Raw genomic sequence first — 20,242 nt, 5'->3', positions numbered from 1 at the left:
CATTGGCCACTGTCAGAAGACAGGAGGATACTGGCCTATAAGGACCATTGGTCTGACCCAGTTTGACCTTTCTTATGTTCTTATGTAAACATTAATGATAGTATAATAATAAAAATGTTTAGTACAGAAACTCCCCAAGATAACGACCTATCAAGATAGCGACAATGTGAGTTAACAACCTTGGAAATAATGCATTTTAAAAATCTTGGCCTAATAGGAAATGTATATTTATACAAGTTTCCAGTCACAAATCTAGCATTCTGGAGCAAAGTCACTAAAACTCAGTCCAACAAACAAATGTTCCTTTAACAAGTCCCTCCCTTTTCCCTCCACCGCACCACTCTCAGAGTTGTTCTCCTTGGTCAGTGAAGACCCAGAGTTCAGGGGTGCTTTCCTGTGAGTTCACCTCCAGTGAGTGAGTGGTGTATGTGTAGGGAAATCCCTGGAGATGGTGTCTGCATCTGAGAGAGGCAGAGATAGGAACAATGAGCAGTCACTGCACACACCCAGAGGGATCATCAGCAGGTGGATCCCATCACAACAAACTGGTGTCCATTCAGATAGTAGGACTGGACTCAGGCTGTGACAAGGGTGTCCCCAGGATGTTACAGCAGGGTGCACCACAGTTGCATCAGCAGAAAAAAGGGCCCAATCTCATGAAGTGCTGAGCACCTCTTGCCAGGTTCTGAGTATCCTCAACTCCCTTTGATATCAATGTACCTCAAAGCAGGTGCTCAGCAGCCAGAAGGATTGGGCCCTACATGCCAGTGAGTAGTTGCTACATTCAGTAGGCCCCAGCACAGCTAGGGTGGATTTTGCTCCATGGGCCAGAACCTCAGCTGGCATCAGTCAGGTTAGCTGAGTTGAGCTGGCCCTTTATTTCTGAGCACTAGTCAGTGCCATTGGAGCTATTAAGGTGACACCCCATCCAGCTCCACACACTTGTTTTTAATCTTGTCAATTTCACACTAAAGAAAGTGGTTTCAATTCTGATCTTCATGTGCACCAGCACTCCCACCCCGTCCAGTGATCGGCAAGCTGCAGGTTATGTTTTGGGTCTATCAAGCCACATCCCCTTGCTAAAACCTGAAGCAGCAGCAAGCAATACATTTATGAGAGAGGAAGGCAGGCCAATGAAGGCAAGTGTCACTTTCAGGAAATTCTGCCCCCACAAAAGGGTTTAAAGGGGACGACCAAAGAGCAGAAACCCCCATCGCAGCAAGCAGGGGATCAGAGAGGAGCTGCTGAGGTATGTGAAGCTGTCCCATCTTTTTCTGTCTTCACGGTGACTCTTGGGGTGAGCTGAGTCATTCTAGGGTTTCTGTCAAGGGCTGGATTCTCTGAGGTAGGTTAATAGTCACGGATGGTCTTTTCTGCTATGATTTATTGAAACAGAATTTTCTCAGGTAGATAGAGAGAAAAGTGTACCAGCTTAATAGAAACAGCTGGGGACAGATGCTTTTACACATATATGGAACAGTGTACTTACACACTCATAAAATGGTCACAGTTGTAAGTACACACTTATAAACAAGTCAGTTGATACACACACTTACTCATATAATGATTACAGCTATACACACACACAGAGGACAGTATATATTCTCACACACACATACAGAATCTCACCAGGAGTCACACACTCCCAGCCATACCGGTGCACGCATACTCACATCCACATCCACATAGAATCGTAAGACTGGAAGGGACCTTAAGAGGTCATCTAGTCCAACCCCCTACACTCATGGCAGGACTAAGTATTATCTAGACCATCCTGATAGGTATTCTTTAACCTGCTCTTAAAAATCTCCAATGACAGAGATTCCACAACCTCCCTGGGCAATTCATTCCAGTGCTTAACTACCCCGACAGGAAGTTTTTCCTAATGTCCAACCTAAACCTCCCTTGCTGCAATTTAAGACCATTGATTCTTGTCCTAATCTCAGAGGTTAACTGCAACAATTTTTCTCCCTCCTCCTTGCAACAGCCTTTTATGTACTTGAAAACTGTTATCATGTCCCTTCTCAGTCTTCTTTTTTCCAGACTAAACAAACTCATATTTTCCAATCTTCCCTCATAGGTCATGTTTACATGTTTACTCAAAGCCAGTCCACCGCTTCCCGCAGCCCCCATTGGCCTGGAGCGGCAAACCGCGACCAGTGGGAGCCGCGATCGGCCGAACCTGCGGACGCAGCAGGTAAACAAACCGGTCTGGCCTGCCAGGGGCTTTCCCTGAACAAGCGGAGGACCGGCTTTGAGAACCACTGGTCTTGACCTTTAATCATTTTTGTTGCTTTTCTCTGGACTTTCTCCAATTTGTCCACATCTTTCCTGAAATGTGTCACCCTGAACTGGACACAATACTGCAGCTGAGACCTAATCAGTGCAGAGTAGAGCAGAAGAATTACTTCTCGTGTCTTGCTTACAACACTCCTGCTAATACATCCCAGAATGATGTTCACTTTTTTTTTGCAACAGTGTTACATTGTTGACTCATATTTAGACTGTGATCCACTATGACCCCCGAATCCCTTTCCACAGTACTCCATCCTAGGCAGTCATTTCCCATTTTGTATGTGTGCAACTGATTGCTCCTGCACATTGCGTTTTCCTAGTGATCTGCACAAGGACCCCTATCCTCTGTGATACACTGGCCCAGGTTCCACATCAGCCCAGTGCAGTAGGACAGAAACTCTGTGACTGATTCAAGTGATCTAACAGTCTGAGGTTTTAAACAAATTAAACATGACAACAGGGAACCCAGTCAGCACTGTGTCCCTCAGGTTATTTCACAGAAATGTCATTGTCTAGGCTGGTCCCCCCGTTTTCTTTGTGTTGGAGATGGGTGTGCTGATAACTGCGTTGCAGTAGGTGCTGGGGGGGTGGGCGGAAGGGTTGGAGGTTTTAGCACCTTGGAAGGTGGAGGAGGTTGTTAGGGCCTTGTGTGTGTGGGGGGAGGGGTGGGTGACCTTCCCCAAGCCTTTGACATCTGGGAGAGGATGCATATTTTCCCCTCCCCCTTGTAATTTCAGCTGGAGCTGACTTGACACTTGGCAGGGTGTGGTTGGACTCTTGAGTTCCCCACTTCTGCAGTCTGTGGGTATGTCTACACTACGAAATTAGGTTGAATTTATAGAAGTCGGTTTTGTAGAAAGTGCTTTTATACAGTTGATTGTGTGTGTCCTCACACAAATGCTCTAAGTGCATGTAGTCGGCAGAGCGTGTCCACAATACCGAGGCAACCGTCGACTTCCGGAGCGTTGCACTGTGGGTGGCTATCCCACAGTTCCTGCAGTCTCCGCCGCTCATTTGAATTCTGGGTAGAAATCCCAATGCCTGATGGGGCTAAAACATTGTCGCAGGTGGTTCTGGGTACATATTGTCAGGCCCCCATTCCCTCCCTCCCTCCATGAAAGCAAGGGCAGACAATCGTTTTGCGCCTTTTTTCTTGAGTTACCTGTGCAGACACCATACCACGGCAAGCATGGAGCCCGCTCAGCAAACCGTCACCGTATGTCTCCTGGGTGCTGGCAGACGTGGTACTGCATTGCTACACAGCAACAGTTTATTACCTTTTGGCAGCAGACAGTGCAGTATGATTGGTAGCTGTCATCGACGTAGTCCTGGGTGCTCTTTTAACCGGGTGCCTGGGCAAACATGGGAGTGACTCAGCCAGGTTATTTCCCTTGTTTTGTCTCGTGGCGAATGAGTCCTACCGACAGTGCACTGTCTTTTAATCTGCAGCTAGCAGAAGATGATGGCTAGTCATCATACTGCACCATCTTCTGCCGAGCACCCAGGTGTTGACAATGGCTAGGGGTTGTACTGCACAGTCTGCTGCTAGCAAGGTGTATAAAGATAGATGAAGTGGCTCAAAACAAGAAATAGACTAGATTTGTTTTGTATTCATTTTCTCCTCCCTCCCTCTGTGAAATCAGCGGCCCGCTAAACCCAGTTTTGAGCTCTATCCTTGGGGTTTTGAGTTCTATCCTTGAGGGGGCCATTCAGTTTCTCGCAAAGCCACCCCCTTTGTTGATTTTAATTCCCTGTAAGCCAATCCTGTAAGCCATGTCGTCAGTCGCCCCTCCCTCCGTCAGGGCAACGGCAGACAATCGTTGTGCGCCTTTTTTCTGTGCAGACGCCATACCACAGCAAGCATGGAGCCCACTCAGATCACTTTGGCACTTAGGAGAACATTAAACACCACACGCATTAGCCAGCAATATATGCAGCACCAGAACCTGGCAAAGCGATACCGGGCGAGTAGGTGACGTCAGCAAGGTGACGTGAGTGATGAGGCCATGGACACAGACTTCTCTCAAAGCACAGGCCCTGGCAATGTGGGCATCATGGTGCTAATGGGGCAGGTTCATGCGGTGGAACGCTGATTCTGGGCTCAGGAAACACGCACAGATGGGTGGGACCGCATAGTGTTGCAGGTCTGGGACGATTCCCAGTGGTTGCGAAACTTTCGCATGCGTAAGGGCACTTTCATGGAACTTTGTGACTTGCTTTCCCCTGCCCTGAGGCGCAAGAATACCAAGATGAGAGCAGCCCTCACAGTTGAGAAGCAAGTGGAAATAGCCCTGTGGAAACTTGCAACACCAGACAGCTACCGGTCAGTCGGGAATCAATTTGGAGTGGGCAAATCTACTGTGGGGGCTGCTGTGATGCAAGTAGCCAATGCAATCAAAGATCTGCTGATATCAAGGGTAGTGATCCTGGGAAATGTGCAGGTCATAGTGGATGGCTTTGCTGCAATGGGATTCCTTAACTGTGGTGGGGCCATAGACGGAACCCATATCCCTATCTTGGCACCGGAGCACCACGCCGGCAAGTACATAAACCGCAAGGGGTCCTTTTCAATAGTGCTGCAAGCACTGGCGGATCACAAGGAACGTTTCACCAACATCAATGTGGGATGGCCAGGAAAGGTACATGACGCTCACATCTTCAGGAACTCTGGTCTGTTTCAAAAGCTGCAAGAAGGGACTTTATTCCCAGACCAGAAAATAACCGTTGGGGATGTTGAAATGCCTATAGTTATCTTTGGGGACCCAGCCTACCCCTTAATGCCATGGCTCATGAAGCCATACACAAGCAGCATGGACAGTAGTCAGGAGCTGTTATACTACAGGCTGAGCAAGTGCAGAATGGTGGTAGAATGTGCATTTGGACGTTTAAAAGTGTGCTGGCGCAGCTTACTGACTCGGTTAGACCTCAGTGAAACCAATATTCCCATTGTTATTACTGCTTGCTGTGCGCTCCACAATATCTGTGAGAGTAAGGAGGAGACATTTATGGAGGGATGGGAGGTTGAGGCAAATCACCTGGCTGCTGGTTACGCACAGTCAGACACCAGGGTGGTTAGAAGAGCACAGGAGGGTGGGGTGTGCATCAGAGAAGCTTTGAAAACCAGTTTCATGACTGGACAGGCTACGGTGTGACAGTTCTGTTTATTTCTCCTTGATGAAATCCCCCGCCCCTTGGTTCACTCTACTTCCCTGTAAGCCAACCACCCTCCCCTCCTCCCTTTGATCACCACTTGCAGAGGCAATAAAGTCATTGTTGCTTCACATTCATGCATTCTTTATTCATTCATCACACAAATAGGGGGATAACTACCAAGGTAGCCCGGGAGGGGGGTGGAGGAGAGAAGCACCAGGAGGGGTGGTGGAGGAGGGAAGGACAAGGCCACACAGCAGTTTAAAACTTATTGAATGCCAGCCTTCTGTTGCTTGGGCAATCCTCTGGGGTGGAGTGGCTGGGTGGCTGGAGGCCCCCCCACTGCATTCTTAGGCATCTGGGTGAGGAGGCTATGGAACTTGGGGAGGAGGGCGGTTGGTTACACAGGGGCTGTAGCGGCGGTCTGTGCTCCTGCTGCCTTTCCTGCAGCTCAACCATACGGTGGAGCATATTGGTTTGATCCTCCAGCAGTCTCAGCATTGAATCCTGCCTCCTCTCATCACGCTGCCACCACCTTTCAGCTTCAGCCCTGTCTTCAGCCCGCCACTTACTCTCTTCAGCCCGCCACCTCTTCTCCCGGTTATTTTGTGCTTTCCTGCACTCTGACATTATCTGCCTCCACGCATTCGTCTGTGCTCTGTCAGTGTGGGAGGACAGCATGAGCTCAGAGAACATTTCATCACGAGTGCGTTTTTTTCACCTTCTAATCTTCGCTAGCCTCTGGGAAGGAGAAGATCCTGTGATCCTTGAAACACATGCAGCTGGTGGAGAGAAAAAAAGGGACAGTGGTATTTAAAAAGACACATTTTCTAGAACAATGGGTACACTCTTTCACGGTAAACCTTGCTGTTAACATTACATACATAGCACATGTGCTTTCATTACAAGGTCGCTTTTTGCCTCCCCCCAGCTCGTGGCTAGCCCCTCCCCCCTCCCCGTGGCTAACAGTGGGAACATTTCTGTTCAGCCACAGGCAAACAGCCCAGCAGGAACGGGACCTCTGAGTGTCCCCTTAAGAAAAGCACCCTATTTCAACCAGGTGCCATGAATGATATCACTCTCCTGAGAATAACACAGAGAGATAAGGAACAGATGTTGTTTGAATGCCAGCAAACATACACTGCAATCCTTTGTTCTACAATGATTCCCGAGTACGTGCTACTGGCCTGAAGTGGTAAAGTGTCCTGGCCAGTGCATCTGAATTGAGAGTCCTGTCCAGAGCGGTCACAATGGAGCACTGTGGGATAGCTCCCGGAGGCCAGTAACATCTAATTGCATCCACAGTACCCCAAATTCGACCCAACAAGGCTGATTTCAGTGCTAATCCCCTTGTTGGGGGTGGAGTAAGGAAATCGATTTTAAGAGCCCTTTAAGTCGAAAAAAGGGCTTCGTCGTGTGGACGGGTGCAGGGTTAAATTGATTTAACGCTGCTAAATTCGACCTCATCTCCTAGTGTAGACCAGAGTTGTGTCAGCAGCTGGTGAGCCAGCATGCCCTAGGATTCACCACTCTGTCCAGCAGCCACAGATAAGCACATTCCTGGAAAGTTTCTGCTAAAACACTCAGCAGTGAAATAGCAAACACTGGCAAGGCTGTTGTCATCCAGATTCTGTGTCAACACCCCATTGGGATGAATGCGGCACTCCGTACACTGCAGAGCTAGTGGGGCAGCTGTCTGGCTGCAGGCTCAGGGAGATGTCACACATTGGTTCACAGCTAGCTCCTGTTTTGAAGATTTTCCTCATAACCCTAAGGGTCAGAAATTTACTTTTAAATTAAAGCTCAGACTCCACTGAGTACAATTCATGGGCAGTGGAATTTCACAGCCATGGAATCTCAGAATATATAGGCCCCTCCCCATACACATGCATACAGGCAGGCTCACAGGTTTATAAGCATGTTTACATCTGCAATGCATGTACATTTACACACATCTGAACTGAAATGCATGAACATTTACACACCAACTCTATCAGAGCATGTGCAGATACACACCAACCTGTACACTCTCCTGTATGCATTCCTTTGCACATGCTTCCTTTCAGAGGATGGGTGATCCTCTGTGCATTGCATCCCTTAGCAAGTGAGCTCAGTTTTATTTTCCCACCCCAGGGTTCGCATGTCCAGGTCTGAACAGTATCTGAGAGCAGAGACCCTCTGAAAAATTCTCTGGTGTACTGCAGCTGTCAGCCCTGAGGACCCGTCACACAGCATGAGCCCAACCAGCACTGCCAACCTTGGTGATCTGAGAAAGAGAGACAGACAGATTGATGCATGAAGAGCAAACAGTAAACTCAGTGCTATACATTGTCCTTTCGTGTAGGTTCCTTCGTGCTGTTCATTCCCTCTGGGGCACCTGGCATTGGCCACTGTCAGAGAGTTTTATAATGAAAAGGTTTGATGTTCAGGGTGCTGCACAAAGGTGTTGCTGGGTGCTGATGTTTAGGGTGCTGCTGGGCTTTAGATTCCCCCTTGATAAAACAGGAATAACAACCCTTCCATTCTCTCACCCTTTGTCTGTCTGATCTAGGTAGACTGCAGACGCTCTGGGGCAGAGATTCTCTCACCATGTGTTTGCACAGTGCTTAGTGCAGTGAGTCCCATGCTAGCTGGGACTTCTAGCCATTACTAGCATGCAAATTATAAATGCTGTCTTGCACTCAGAATCACCAGCTGAGTAATGCAAGTTGAGCGGTGGGAGGGATAACAATGCTTACAGCTAACCAATCTGTGCAATCTGAATGCAAACGCTGTGATACCTGCATGATCTGCTGCTCTCCTTGCAAGTGCCTCTTAGTCCCAGTGATGTGCTCCTTTATCTTCATCCTCACCAGGAGCATCACTGGGCGTTCGGAAAGGAGTGGGCCTACAGAAATTAAATGAGAGATGCTGCAGAGAGGAGAATAGAGAATAACGATACGGAGTTGTGGTTTCCAAGGTGAGGGGAGGAGAATGGTACTGGAGTTTAGCAGCTCTGTGATTGTGGCCCTGTTAAACTCTAGAGGTCTTGACCCAGCCTCCCGCAGCAAGGCGGTCTCACATCTATTAATAAGGTTGTTGCCGGCACCCAGTGCCGAGAGGCTGAACAACAGCTTGAGTTGGTTCGTTACCCGGTGTGCTACACCCAATAATCACAACGGGGTGGAGAAGCAGAAAAGTTTATTTGAAGCTTCAAAAAGGTACAGGGAGATTTGAATCTCAAATCCTGTACAACAGAGCAGGAAGTTACACAGGCTTTTATACATCCTTTTTCCCAGCATACTTATCCAATAGCAAGCTGCTCCAAGTATCCATATAGCCAGCCAATCCAGTTCCCAGCTAGTTCCCTGATTCTCTGTATCATTTGTTAAACTATACATAAAGCTGCTTTATTCAGCCTTGTTCTTCCATATCTCCCCTGTTTGGCCTTGCTTAGTTTCAGGCAGTCTGACTCTGCAACATACTGTTGCAGATTCTCAGCATAACTGCTGTGTGTGCCTCCAGGCGGGGGGGGCCAAGGACACTTGGGCCTAGCACGCAGAGCTGCTGCGAGTGCCTCCAGGCAGGAGGGGGGGGGGGGGCAAGGACACCGGGGCCTAGTGCGAGGGGGCTTCATTGACACTCGTGGTCTTCCATCCCCTCGAGTTACCTAGTGGCCATGCCCCAGTGTTCCCAACAACTCCCCCCTTTGAGAACACTCAACAGCCTTGGCTCTGAGTTTTCTCACTTGGGCTACTTATTTCTTTACAATATGACTTTGCATAAGCACTTTGTGATAGCCCTGAAGAGAATGACTTATTAACTTTTGCAAAAGGGCCCTGACACATGATACTGCACAGCATAATACCAGTAATACAAGCAATACAGGAAAGAGAAATTTCAATAGCAGGCTAAAAATAAACCGCCAAGCCAAGACAACAAACCCCAGCCTGAAAACAAGGTTTGCAACCAATTGTTCTCTGGGGCAGTATAGGCAACCTGTGCTCCGGCTCGGGCATGGGCCTCAGCCTGTACCACCTTTTCATAGATCTCATAACTGCTATCATTTACATATACACAACATCGGGGCCCGATGAGGGCACAAACCCCTCCTTGGGATGCCAAGAGATAGTCCAAAGCCAGCCTGTTTTGGAGGGAAAACGCCCTGAGCTGCTGTACCTCTTTATTTAATGTTTTTACTGCTGACCCTAAATCACTAACCGAGTCCTCTAACTCTAAGGCCACTTTCTCAAGTACCATCTGCAGCCTTACAGTATAGCGGCCTATGCATGCCAGGGCTGGCCCGGTAAACAGTGGCGCTATTCCCAGTACAGAGCACCCTACCAGCTTCTCGGTTGTGAGGGGATTCTTCATATTGCCCTCCAATGCCTTAGTCAGTCGCTGCAGGGTCTTTTCTCGTGACTCAACAGAGGTGTCTCGGGCATTTCTAATCTTGCCTTTGGGCAGTGTGGCAGTTATGGAAAGATGAGGAACTCCATGAGCTATATAACAGCTACCTGTCCAGTTGGCTGGCAGCACCTTGTAAGCCTTTCGGCCACATACAAAATAGTGACCCTGTAGGGCCCAGTAAGGACTGTTTCTTAAGGGGATTCCTGGGATATTTAAGGCTGCTTTTCCAAACAGTTCATATGCCCCTAGGGGGGCATCCCATCCTTCTGATTGGGTACAAGTGGGGGCATTTCTAATTGTGCCGTTCAAATTACACTCGCCATAGGGACCACTACAAACCCACCATTGGCTTGCTACATTGGAGATATTAACTGGACGGCAAGTTACATTTCCAAACCCCTTTTTTGTGGTAAGATTATTTGTGTTTCCCTAAAAGGGGAGGAACCATTACACCCACACTATTGGCCTCCCCTGTTGGTTTTTATCCAATACCCATCAGCCCACTGTGTAATAACACAGGAGCTCTTTCCCACAGGATGCCCATAGGGATCAGATTGGTTTCGGGTAAAACATAACACTCCCTCAGTGAGTACTGCAACTGAATACTCCTGGTCCTGATAGGTGGCTTGCTGTAAAGAGGTCTTGTTCCAGAACGGTGAGTTCGTTCTTTCCTGCTCTTTGGTGGTGGCTAATTCTGCTAGGGTCAAGGGCAGCATGTCAAGGGGCATTCCCGTCTTGGGGGATAGTGGAGTTGGAGCACATACCCAGCAATCAGTCTGGTTTGTTAAATTAGCAACATGGTGCGCAAGCAAAACAAATGAGTTATGCTCCCGATATGCACAGTTTGGAAATACCAATACAAAGAATAACAATGTTACCCAATTAATTATTACCAGAGTCTTCCCAACCCAAGGTCTCCAATACCTGATCCCTCTCCACCTCAGACAACAGGGTTCTCAGGAGGATATTACAGTCGTCTCAATCGGCTTGTGACTACTGAGGCACCCCTCAAAGACTGAAATAAACCTGCTTGGGTTCGTTGAGAATTCCCCAGCCTGTGTTTTAAAAGCTGCTAAGTCTATTGGATTGAATGGCACATGGACGTAAACTTGCATAGTGGTAGCCTGACGTCCGTCTGCCCCTGGGCAAGCCACAACAGTTTCGGTAAGCAAAGGATAGAGTCCCACCGAGGGGACAATCTCTGTAACCCGAGGCATCCTACCCTTATAAGGTGGGGATGTGGGGTCCGAAGGGGACACCGGCTCTGCCATTACAGTGGGGGGGGGGGGGTCTGGGGACTTATAAGGTGGGGGTCTGGGGACTAACATTAGCTACTACCGAACCAGTCGGAGTCAAATTACTTTGCAGAATTACAGCTCTTTTCTATTTCTTAAAGCCATAAATGCTTGTGCATACAAATATTCATTCCATTTACCCATTCACTGACAAAACAAAACTAATTGGAGGATCGTGTTGTAATTAATTGACCCTCCTGGTGGCCACCACTCCTGGTCCTCTAGTTGATATTGAGGCCAGTCAACTGTACAGAATCGTTTTAATTGGCTCTTAGTCATCGGATCCGCACCAAATACCTTCCAGTTTGCTAGAATGCACTCTAGGGGCGTACACCGTGCTCTAACCCCTGAGCTCTGTCCCTGTCCCATACCTACAGGGTAACTCTGGGCGTCCCCAGGTTCCAACAGAGCATATAATCCGGATTTTAAAAGGTTCCTACCTTATCCAAGGGTCCGGTTCTTCACCGTGGCCTGCAGCTGCTCCTCCCCCACGTCTAAGGGACCGGTTCTTCACCGCCGTCCACAACAGCTTCTCCACTATATGAGTGCGTTGCACCGTTGTGCCCTCTGGGGTCGATTAAATCGCGTCTCCTCCGAGGCCCCCGATGAACTCACCGGTGCGCGCGGGGCGTTGGTTCTCGCCGCAATCCTCGACCTCCAGGAGGGGTCCGGGCAAGGCTAAATTGCAGCCTCGTCGCCCACCCAGGGACGCCAAAAGCTGTTGCCGGCACCCAGTGCCGAGAGGCTGAACAACAGCTTGAGTTGGTTCGTTACCCGGTGTGCTACACCCAATAATCACAACGGGGTGGAGAAGCAGAAAAGTTTATTTGAAGCTTCAAAAAGGTACAGGGAGATTTGAATCTCAAATCCTGTACAACAGAGCAGGAAGTTACACAGGCTTTTATACATCCTTTTTCCCAGCATACTTATCCAATAGCAAGCTGCTCCAAGTATCCATATAGCCAGCCAATCCAGTTCCCAGCTAGTTCCCTGATTCTCTGTATCATTTGTTAAACTATACATAAAGCTGCTTTATTCAGCCTTGTTCTTCCATCTCTGTCCTGTTTGGCCTTGCTTAGTTTCAGGCAGTCTGACTCTGCAACATACTGTTGCAGATTCTCAGCATAACTGCTGTGTGTGCCTCCAGGCTGGGGGGGCCAAGGACACTTGGGCCTAGCACACAGAGCTGCTGCGAGTGCCTCCAGGCGGGGGGGGGGAAGGACACCGGGGCCTAGTGCGAGGGGGCTTCATCGACACTCATGGTCTTCCATCCCCTCGAGTTACCTAGTGGCCATGCCCCAGTGTTCCCAACAAGGTCTTAGTCTGCATCATGAATTCATAGGCACTGAACTGATGGGGCTCTATGTAGGACCATCATGTAAGCTGTCCCCAATTTACGAGCCTCAAAAAGATGCTGCTCTCTCACTGGTTGCTTCTGCCTGAGATCCATGGGATACGCATCGTCTCTGCTGAGTAAATCTCACCTCCAAAATAAGAACAAAGGACTTGCTAGAGTGGATTGGACCTCGAGCCCAGCATCCCATCTGGGACAGCAGCCTGCACTACAGAGCAAGAGCAAAAGGGGTCAAAAGGCCCCCTTTGTCGCCCAGAGGCAGGACTCAGAATACCCAGAAGGGGCCACTCTGCTGAGGAGGACAGGGCCTTCCCCACAGGCACTTCATTGTAACCATAATCCAATGAGCAGTGTGGTGTGTGGCTCGCTCTGGGAGAGACGGTGTGGATGTGTCACAGAAGCTGCATGCAGGGGCTGGCTCTTTAGCTCAAGCTGTATGGACTTGTGCTTCTGGCCCTACAGGTCCTTGGCCCAGTGCCTAGTGTGCTGGCTTTGCCAATGACGTTCGGTTTTTAATGCCACAGTGCACCCAGACGCCACAGTGATGGGCACTTAAATATGAGGAATGAATAACTATACACCCCTCACCCGGTAAGTGAATGAACAACGAATAAGTATGTGGATTCAAACAACCAAACTTTCCCTTGTCTTTCCAGACCCCTGGAGTGCAGATGATGGGCTCCTGGAGCACTCCTTTTCCTGCCACTGAGTTCACACAGCCTCAGACAAATAGCTTCATTTGTGAGATCCAAGATGGCTTCCTTGCAGTGACACTCCCTGTGATGTACTCCCTCATCTTCATCATCAGCCTGCTCAGCAACATGCTGGCCCTCTGGGTGTTCTGGCACCACATGCAGAGGAAGACTTCCATCACAGTGTACATGAGGAACCTAGCTTTGTCAGGCCTCCTGCTCTCCCTCTGCCTACCCTTCCGGGTGGCCTATCAAAACCAGAGCAGCCCTTTGATCCTCTGCACGGTAGTTGGTGCTTTCTTCTACCTCAACATGTATGTCAGCATCATGTTCCTCAGCCTGATCAGTCTGGACCGCTACCTGAAGATCATTTGACCTCTCCAGCAGCCTAAAATCCACACCCTGCCTTGCACCACAGTAGCTGCGAGGGTGGTTTGGCTGGCCTATGCCATTTTCACGCTGCCTTTCTTTTTCAAGACTAGAGAAAAGGGGCCTTATGCCGACAACTGCTTCCACTGCAGGAGCAAACGCCCACTGGGGGCAGCCCTCAACATGGTCGCTGTGGCCACCTTCTTCATTCACCTGCCTCTCTTCCTCTATTTTTATGGCAAGATATCTGCCAAGCTCCACAATGTCTCCTCAGGGAAAGCTCAGCAGCAGAGCAGAAGGACAAGCAGCAGGTCCATCACAAAGACCTTTGTGGTCCTGGTCATCTTCACTGTGTGCTTTGCCCCCTATCACTTTGTCCGCATGCCATATGTAAGGGGACTGTTTCCTCCTTACTAACATTCAGTGGGGGTGTATTAGTTGCTAGCTCCCAGTACTAAAAAGGGGGAAGGGTCGATGGGGAATCAGGACCCTGAGACTGAAAGCCCCCAGGAACAATGGGGAGAGGCCAATGCTCCACGTCAGCCTGAATGACAGGGCGGGCAGGCTAATCAGAGTCAGGAGGCCAGGGAGGTCCCGTCCTGCATGTGAGCTGGAATTGCCTGGGTCAGACAGAGTGGGGCCGAGCTAAGGAGAAAGCAGGGGCCCAAGCTGAGCTGGGGAGCAGAGCTGTGCCAGACCCAGAGAGAGCAGACCGTGTCCTGGGAGCAGAGCTGCAGCCCCAAAGCCAGAGGCACAGCCCCGAGAGAGCGGACTTGCCCTGGGAGCAGAGCTGCAGCAACCAGAGCCAGAGGGGCAGAAAAGCAGCCCACGAAGCAGGTCAGTGCTGGGAGCAGAGTGACAGAAGCAGCCTGCAGAGCAGACCTGTCCTGGGAGCAGAGCTGCAGCAACCAGAGACAGAGGGGCCAGAGAAGCAGCCCAGGGAGCTGGAGGCAGAGCAGCAGCAGCAGTGCTGAGACAGAGTGGTGGAGCTGGGGCTGGAGCAGTCTGGAGCTGGGTGCGGTGAGCAGCTGGGGAGAATGAGGGGGACCCTGGGCTGCAGGCCCAGCACAGGGAGACGCCTCAGCCAAGAGGCTCTGCAGGCCAGGCTTGGATTGTAACCCCGACAGGGCGGGGGCGACACTAGGAAGAAGGGTCCTACCACTTAGAGCCTGAGAGCGTGTGGCCACCACCAGAGCAAGTGTCCAACCCACAGCGTCCCTACAGCACAGCCAGGGCCTGAGAAGGCGGCCTGGGGCTTACAAGGAGCAGACTGTGAACTGCCCTGACATTCCAGAGACACTGTTGGTGATGTTCTCTGCCACAGAGCTGGTTGATGTGTTTCCTTTAGCCTTTCCCATTTTTCCTTATTAAAATTTATCGTTGATTAAATAACTTGCTTTTGCTTTAACTTGTATGTAATGGTCAGTGGGTCAGAGAAGAGTACAATGCAGAGAGAGCACCCCGGAGTGGGGACACCCTAGCCCCTGTCCTAGGTGACCACAGCATGGTTGGGGGTCGAGCCCCCCAGGAATCCTGGGCCTAGCCTTGTTGGGGTTACAAGGACTCTGCCTTGTAACAGAGAGTGGAAGGGGAGTCCTCAAGGGCAGGGAGGCCACTGGGTAAAGGAAGTGGGAGCGAGGACTCAGATCCTTTCGCTAGCCCATTTCACCAGGGTAGTGCAGAAGCCAGGAAAGTTCCCCACAATAGCAGGACTATTCCCCCACTTACACATACATCCTGGCTCAGCTGGATGTCATCTCCAGCACACAGTGGAAGCAGGCTCTCCACCTCACCAGCAAGCTTGTTCTCTGCATCTCGGCCCCCAACAGCTGCCTGGACCCCGTGATTTTCTTCTTGTCCAGCAGCTTCAGGAAAGCAGTGCTATGCACCATCCAAGGCAAGCTGAAGAGAGCTCTTCTGAGGAACCAGGGGGCTCTAAACCACAGTAAATCCATCACAGAACCAGGGCAGGATTAAAGAATTTTAATTTTAATTTTTAATTTAATCAGACTCCCCAATATTTCCATTGCGGGGGTTCTAGTGCCCCACCCAGCTCCCATTCTGCCACCCTGTATCGGGCTGTGTGTATACAGAGGTTTGCAGGAAACTTGTCGCACCAGGGATAGCGACACTGTGGGCTCCAGGGTAGACCAGCTGCTGGCCTTTTTACCAACTTGCATCCAATCCTGTTCTGAGCGTGGCTGTAGGTGACTGTGGTGGTGACAGCTGGGCCCAATCTACACTAGCACCAGCAAAGCATTTGTGACGCTCACAAGTCTAGGGAAGTCCTGACTGGACCTGGGGGAAGGAAGCTGCCCCAGCTGCTACAGAGCCCTCTCTGGATACAAGGTGAAAGCACCAACACAGAGAAGGTAGCACCCAAGGGCTGAGCTGCAGGCAAGCTGCAGTCCTACTTCCATCAGCACGTTGCACCACAGCTGCGTGTGTTTATAGTAAAGGAAACAGGATATGGTGTGGGGCAGCTACTTCTTTGAAGTGAGCATCCTCCCCTCTAGTCCTTGGGGGTTTGCAGGCAGTACATGCAGAATTCAACCAGTTCAATGCCTCTTTGCCTTTGTTTCCATTATGTCCTGGGTCTGGCATGGAGCCTGCAGGCACACACCTTCCTCCACCACCTCCAAGGGCTATGATGTGGCTGGCAGCTCCTTTATCTCCACTTGAAAGGTCTCTTCCTGTCTTTTTATCAGGACCTCCTCAGGACCTGGAAGCTATGCTTGGTAATTAGGTCCCTAGTGGGTGCCGAGGGGAGGAGTGCTGCACAGAACCCCTGCTACATGCCTCACACCTTTGTGTGCAGGTGGTGGCGCCTCCTTGGGCCACTGGAGGATGGCCCTGGCACGTCACCAGACTTGGAGACCTCCTGGACTACAGTTGGAGGGCCTGGGTGGACCCCATGGCATTCAGCCAGGGCATGGGGTTGCCCATTCTGCTTTTCCCCAGTTGTGTGCTCCTACAGGTGAGGGCAGCCTTAACCCACACTGCTCTTGCTTATCCCAAATGGGTCCTGAGAGAGGGCGCTCCCCACCCACTCCTCACCCCAGGCCACTTAGAGCTTGTCACTAGGCCCCCTGCTAGGAAAGCTCTCCCAGCTACCCCCGACACAATACCAGCTAGGCCACCTCTGAACCATGCCCTGAGAACATCTGCACATGCTTGAGCTTCATGCCATCCACTTCCTTGCCCTCGTCTCCTGCCCCGACCCCCAATTGCAGGCCATGCTGCCACCTGCCCAGGGCCAGGAACTCCAGTGTTCTGGTTCCACAGACCGCCGTGGATATTGGTTGGTGAGCACAGATTCATACTTCACATGATCCATGGACTCTCCTGACACCCATCCCTTCTGCACCAAGGGGGAGACCCTGGCACACATCTCCCAAGGGTGTGTCAGGCTGCAACCCCTCTTCCAGCGTTGATCCTGGCACGCCCTACATGTGGCCCCACAAAGTATTAAGACCTCCTCATTGACCTCCTCCTGGCACCAACCATCGCTCCAGCAGGAGGATGGGGCGGGGGTTCTATTTCTGGTCCCTCATCAAATCACACCTGTGAGCAGAGTTCCAATGACTCCTTAGCCACCTGGGAGGAGCGTTGGGCACTGTCAGGGGTTCTCTGCTCAGTGTCCCTGGCTGGAGCCCTGATTTTTTGGCCTCTGATCCTGGTTTTCCCTTGGTTGTCCCCAGAATTCATTGGTGGCCTAGGTTCAATGGTTTCTCCCCTTGGTTGAGGGAGCAGATCTTCAGTTGTAGGCCCACCCATCCCAACACCCGCAATAGGTACACCCCGGCCCTTCCACCCCTGTGTTCACAAGGATTTTCAAGCAACTACTGTTAATCAAGGCAGAAGTCCATTCCACAGCAACACAAAAATCCAGGTGAGGTGCTGCATTTCTTCCATGTCCCTGTGAACTTGGTCCTGGACTCAGTATCCTGGGCTGTTGGTATAACCCAGTGTGGCAATTCTTACCTTGTTGTGCTACATTAATATGCTAAGCTCCACCCACCCCTCTGCTGTAGGTAACTACTATCTGTGGGAAACTAACACAGAGGCCAAGGGACATGCTTGAGGTCATGTAGCATGTCTGTGGCAGAGCCAGAAATACAATCCAGAACTCCTAGTCCCCTGCTTTCACTGCTAGACCACGCTCCCTCTTGTGACTTGAAGAGGAGAAGTGGGGCAGCATGGGCCTAGGCAGTGTGGTGTAGGCTTTTAGGAAAAAACAGGCCAGACCAGACTTGAATTTCTAACATAGTTTTTAAAAAAAAAAAAAAAAGTAGAACAATGTCCTCTTCTTTTGCAGGGTGAGGGAAACGTGGGCCTTTCTTACTTCTCATAAAAAAGCCAACAATTTTGCTGATTTTGCTTTTCCTTTGCAGGTCACCTTTAAAGGTCAATATTGTAAAAGGTGCATGGGACATTAGAGTCTGTGATTGTCTTGGTTTTGAGAACTTAAACCAAAGCTCTTCCCTGTTGCAACATATTACAGGATCAGAAGCCCATGCTCTTGTCATAGCCTGAACACTTCCACTAGTACCCTGTCGGCTGTGTGCTTCCTATTCAATTGGCCAAATGCTAACCCTGGGACTATGTTGGCTGGGAATGGCATCGGTGCATGCAACTGACAATAGAAAATGTGACAAGTTTGATCAACTAATTGCAGGCGCTAGCATAGTTTAAAGTGGTTTGGTGAATGAAAAAAGCTACACTGGCAAAAGCACTTTTATGCTGTACAACTGGGTCTACACTAGGACTTCCATCAGCACAGAAATGTTGCCAAAAAACAAGATCACACCCTTTACTGACACTGCTATACTGGAAAGGTTCTAGTGTACACCTGATATTGCACAATGAAGTGTCTGCTGCTTCATTTAATAGAGAAGGGAGAAGTATTACATTAATTCTCTATAGTTAAATTCTTTCAGCCAAATTCAGCTTTGGGGTAAATGGGCCCATTTCCACCAACTGCAGCGTAGTTGTGCTAGTTTCTAACCTGCTTAAATTTAGTCCTTTAGAATTTAAGGCTTACCCCCAAATTCTGCCTCCAATGTGCAGGGTGTAACCCCACTGCTAATGGAGGAGACACAGTGGGGACCAACCCAGAATTGGGGTGTTAGTCACTTTCTGGAACAGTTCTAACGATGGAGGATGCACAGGTGCAGTGATGGCCGCAATAGGAATTTCTAACTGAAGAGATGACTACATTTTCTCTTGTGAGATCATTTGGGACAGGTGAGAGTCAGGTCACCTTAAGTCTGGTACTGGGGAATGCTGCAGGTCAAGAGGAGACCTTGACTTGTGGCCTCTCATGCCCATCTCCAGCCTTCTGACCTGACAGAAGTTAAAGATCCCCTAGTATTAGGGGAGAACAGAGAGCCAAAACTCCAGGGATAATAAAACAGGCTCTCCCTTTATAGGTTAGCACTAGGCACACTCCAAACCCCAAGTCCTCCAAGCATCCCTGCTCCTGTGGACACTCTCACAATTAGCAGACCCGCTGTTCCCCAAAGAACCGTACACCACAGCTTACTAACTACACCCTGCAGCACAGCTTCGGCTTAACACACAGCACTTACATATATTTGTTAGGATATAGATATTCAGGCCTGTCTGCAAAGCCTATACTAAGAATTTAGGTGTATTCTTATCACTTAGCTAGTTATAGAGGTATAAAAGAATCAAGAATCAAAACCACTATCTGCCTGTCTGAGGCCCTGTTCTTAGGCTAAGGCCTTTGGCTAAGCAGCAGAGGCAGCCATAAGCTGGGAAGCGACCAGTCACATCCTCACATTCCAAACTAGTCACATTGAAAGAAGGTGCTATTGGGCTGTTAGGAATACAATCCTGTCCTTATAATGCCTATCGCCTCCAGAGAAAGGGAAGTGCCTAGAAGATGTAAAAGGAAATTTAGTTTGATAGCATCCTGTCTGGCAAGAACTCACTTATCAATAGCTGGAATGTGAAATCCTCATTTCTGTGTTGTTCTATCTCTGTAGTCCCCATTTCCCTATTGTTTGTCTGTATAATCTCCATCTGGTTCTGTGATTGTTTAATTAAGTTTGCTGGGTGTAAACTAATTAAGGTGGTGGGATATAATTGGTTAAATAAACATGTTACAATATGTTAGGATTGGTTAGTTAAGTTTCAGTAAAATGATTGGTTAAGGTATAGCTAGCAGAACTCAAGTTCTCCTATATATGCTGCAGTCAATCAGGAAGTAAAGGTGGGGAAATTGGAATCATGTTTTGCTAAGGGGGAACATGGGAACAGAGACACAGATAATGCTCTGTGGTGTCAGCTGGGAAGGGGGATACTAAGGAAGGAAACTGGAATCATGCTTGCTGGAAGTTCACCCCAATAAACATCAAATTGTTTGCACCTTTGGACTTCGGGTATTGTTGCTCTCTGTTCATGCGAGAAGGACCAGGGAAGTAAGCGGGTGAAGGAATAAGCCCCTAACAGTTTACAGCAAACCTAAGTTTATTTAACAAAGGAGAGAGGTTGGAGAAGCAGTAAGCACCTTCCATCCTGATTTTGCAGCTGTGATTTAGTAGAGACAAATGGTCACATATAAAATAAAATCATGACATGCTTTCTAGGGCCTAAACGTAACTAGTCTAAAGAAGCCCATCTCACCCAAAGTTCTTCCCAGTGGTTTCAGCCAAGCCTGGCTGAGATTTCTT

The 20,242-nt window shown here is 49.5% G+C and overlaps 1 long non-coding RNA gene and 1 pseudogene across 1 annotated transcript; one reads left to right on the top strand and one right to left on the bottom strand.

Moving 5' to 3' along the window:
• Positions 1-5,581: 5,581 nt before the first annotated feature.
• Positions 5,582-11,019, bottom strand: LOC125643035 (uncharacterized). The gene is made up of 3 exons (XR_012669942.1): positions 8,226-11,019; positions 7,466-7,711; positions 5,582-6,227 (listed from the first exon to the last, which is right to left on the bottom strand). It is a non-coding gene; the product is annotated as an uncharacterized LOC125643035 (long non-coding RNA).
• A 2,108-nt stretch (positions 11,020-13,127) lies between these two features.
• LOC125642239 (putative G-protein coupled receptor 34) lies at positions 13,128-15,521 on the top strand (annotated as a pseudogene).
• The last annotated feature ends 4,721 nt before the right edge of the window (positions 15,522-20,242 follow it).

Source organism: Caretta caretta, chromosome 9 (assembly GCF_965140235.1).
Source record: "Caretta caretta isolate rCarCar2 chromosome 9, rCarCar1.hap1, whole genome shotgun sequence".
Taxonomy (NCBI): domain Eukaryota; kingdom Metazoa; phylum Chordata; order Testudines; family Cheloniidae; genus Caretta; species Caretta caretta.
Note: the sequence above shows the minus strand (reverse complement) of the source record. Positions and strands in the feature narration are given on the sequence as shown.